Genomic DNA, 4,364 nt, shown 5'->3' with positions numbered 1-4,364 from the left:
AATTTATTTTATAATTAATATTAGAACATTTTTAAGATTTATTATTCTATCAAATCTTTTTATTTTATTAAACACTTTAAATAATATTATTATCACATCATAAATTATATAATTAAATTTTCTTAAATTCAATGAAATATAATAATCATATTAAGGATATTAAATTTTTAAAACAGAAAATTTATTTATATATATATATACAATTATATATATATATATTGAATGCAAATACAAAAAAACATTAATGTATATTTCATATAAAAATTTTGGTAATTAGAATTCAATTATTTTTAATTGAGAATCTAAAAATATTTATTGATTATATTATTAAAATTTGCGTAAAAAAATTATATTTCTTAAAAGAAAAATCGATACAAAAAATTATTTATATGTAAAAGCATCATATTAAAATATTAAAAAATTGTTTAAATGCAACTTCATATTATATATTAGTCATTTAATAATGAAAAGCATATTTTATAAAATTCAAAATAAATTAATTAAAATTTAAAAATAGCCAGATTATTTAATAATCGTATAATATATTAGATAGTCTAAATAACTTTTATTTTTTCACAATTTAATCAAATGAATACATGGACTTGAGGAAAAGAATCATGACACATGCATGTTATTACAATACATGGTTATATCACATCGATCGTCCATTTCGTTGCTGACCATTGATAGCTAAAATATATATATATATATGTGAACATGAATTCAAATATTTTTTTTATCTTTCTTTTAATGCAAAAATTTTTTAATATGTTTCAATGTAAACAAATAATAAATATTTTTCATTGATATAAACTTCATTTTGCATAAATTTTATTTTTCCCATTTAAATTCAATTATATGTGCTATTATCTTATAAATTTATATATAATTTATTTATTATATTTTTATATAATACAATTTAATATTTCATTTTTTCTTATTTACTTTGACGATATTTTTTTTTTCATCCATAAAATTAAATCTTTTAATTTTTTCATTTTATATTAAAAATTAATATTTTATAAATTATTTCTTATTTCCTATTAAATATCAATTTATTTATACATAAAATCAAAGAAAGATTATAAAAACATAAGAACAGAACTTTAAGAAGAATTTTAATTGTATTTATACTATTGAAAAAATTTATCGTATGTATCAAACAATAAAAGAAATATTGACATCACGAATAAGAACACAATGATTTTTTAGTATATTGTATCATTATTTACATCATAAATTATATTTTCGAAAAAGACTCGATTTTCGAATCACATGTCTTCGCAATTATACACTTGTAGCTTCTATAACAATCTCATAAAGTTTCATAGGAAACATAATCATGTAAATTATTAAAACAGTTATTATGAACAATCTATCATTAACAACTACCGTAATGTTACTGTTCACGCATCGAAAATTGTTTATTATCTCATAAAATTTTGCGCATAGCCAAGCCCTTTTTTGCAAATTGAACCAAAGGGAGGAAACACTCTCGTGGAGACGAAACTTAAACGTAGAAAATATGATTACAAATGACAGAAACACTCACTCGTCAATTTCCTCCTCTTCTAGCAGAAGACTCATTTTTTCACTGCGTGATTTTATTCACTATACAAGTACAATCCAGTGACAAAGCTTGACTCTCTCTACTGTAGGGGTGTAGTCCTTTCGATGATCCTCCGCAGGATTATACTTGTATAAACGACACCGCGATCATGTACATACGTTGCGCGCGCGCGCTTTCTCTTCACCGCATCAGACATTCTTTTCACAGTACATTCTCGCCTTAATTCAACGGCATGTTTGGAAATGCGCCGCTAGGCGACCCATTTTCTCATTGGCCTACGTTTTACAACAGTCTTGTGCGCGAATTACAAATTTTTCTATAAGAATCTAATATTATTTTCGTTTAAATTCATAATTCATTATGTATTTTTGATAACAAAATTTATACAATACAATAGAACATAAATTATAAATAAAGAATGAATTATTTAAATTTCGATTATACAAGCTAAGTGAATATATATATTTAAGCTATTTAAATTTAAATTAGTATATCTAAAAATGTTTACATTTTCGAAAATGCATTCTACATTTAGTTTGGTGTATTCATAAATTTGGTTCTTATTTTATGATTATTCGAAAAACTGCTTATCTAAGATTTGTCTCTCAATTAATTCGGATAATCGACTATTGTATAAAATACTATAATGAAATATACTTGTTATTTTTTATATTATAATAATATTGTAATAATAGAAATAATATATAGAAAGAATATCCAACATATTATATTTTTTAAATAATAAAATAAAAATTTACGATCATTAAGTTACATTAATAAATTATTAACAAATATATATTTTTTAATGTTTAAATATTTCCATTTTAATTTTATTTCATTAAAATGATTATCTAAATAAAACAAAGAATATATATTAATATAACAAATTAATTGTACATAAATTTTATTTCATAAATTCATGTAAAAATGATAATATAAATTTCATGTTTACATTTTTAAACGAAAATATATATATTTTTTTAAATAAAATTATATACATATATTATTTTTGTATATATATATTTTTATAAAAACTATTACATAAACAAAATATAACTGAAAATAATGTATTTTTTTTATTAAAAACCATAATTAAACATAATTCACAAAATAGCATGAATAGGATCAAGGATTATTATTATATTCAAGGATTACTATCTTTTGAGGTAAATATACGAGGTAAATGCGGTATCATGCATTGATATTACTGTCACAAACTGCGTTTATTTTTATCATTAATGTATATTATTTATTATAAATAAGTTAGAAACATTGATTTCATTTTGGGCTTGGTAGGTGTTTACATTTTATACACACAGAAAGAATACCCAACATATTATGCTTTCAGAAAAATGTATACTTTTGACAAAAAATGATTTACAAATGAACTATAGCCACAAATTTGCGTGTCACTCGTTCGTTCTCGAATCAGGCGAAAGAAAGCCCGTTCGTCTCAACCAAATTTTTATCTTTTGTTAAAATGTTTCACACATGCTGTGCATACATATCATACAGCTAACAAGAGAACGTCAGTGGTTGATACATGTCGATTTTTTAATAAAATTTTGCACAAGTGTTCATTTAAGAATTTAATTTTTGTTTATGTCCATTTTTTAATTTAAGAGAAAAATCATTCTCTTTATCCGAGTTATCTTTTTTATTTTAGTATCTATAAATCATAAACGACAAAATAAAAAAATATTTAATAAATTGTATCGTGATTCATAAATCTAAAAAAATTTTTGATTATTTAAAATATAGAGATTTAATAATTCATGACATGAATATTCGAAAATAATCTTTATAAGTAAATGAAAATATTGATTTGCCAATATTTTATTATATTGTCAGATAGAAAGATAAATATATATCGAATTTTTTTAAAAAAAATAAATAGTTTCACATAAAATAACGAAATTTGTAATTTATTGAGAATAAAAAAATTCAATAATGAAATAGATATAATAATTCTATTATAATAATAAAATTGAATTAATATCGTATTAAAATGTATTCAATACCAACAAAAGCAATATAATAAGAATTGCTTTCATCTCTTTACATAATTATTATTTTAATTATTATTATTTAAAGAAAGTAAATAGTTAATTCGAACTAAATTGAAATCTGCAAAATAATTAACTTGTAATTTTATTTTTTATTTAAAAATTTGATTTTTTACCATTTAAAATTATTTAAAAATTTTATTTTAAATGAAGAATCTTGAACTATATATTGTATGCTAGATTTATGAAATAGATATTGTTTATAAAAACACTTATAAGATCTTATTCCTGATAAAAAGGAAGTAAAGTTTTTCTCGCGATATTAAAGAAGACAACAGGAAGACTACACAGTCTTTTAATGTTTTTGGTTTTTAAATATGGAAGAATTGTGAAAATTTTTTTGGAACGAGTTATTTTATTAAATCATGATATTAATTTACATCAAAAAAATAATATTATAAAACTGCAATTTTTTAGAAATTGTCCTTGGTTAAATTTCAGAATTTGTTTAAACATACAAAAGTAAACATATACAGAAGAATCTTCGTTTTAGTATGAAAATTTAATAAATTATATTATATTTTATAAAATAGGCTAGGAAAATTTATGTAATGTAATATATATGAAGAATTAGCTAACTTCGTTGTGCTTGATATATGAAATACTTATATTTCAAATACTTTTTTAAAGAATTTCACTATTATAATAATTATATCGAATAAATTTTCTTCAATCTTTAATATAATTTATTTTTTATAATATCTCGACCATGTTTTCCATTGTGCTTC

Source organism: Apis dorsata, unplaced genomic scaffold (genome assembly GCF_000469605.1).
Source record: "Apis dorsata unplaced genomic scaffold, Apis dorsata 1.3 scaffold_235, whole genome shotgun sequence".
Classification (NCBI taxonomy): Eukaryota; Metazoa; Arthropoda; class Insecta; order Hymenoptera; family Apidae; genus Apis; species Apis dorsata.
Note: the sequence above shows the minus strand (reverse complement) of the source record.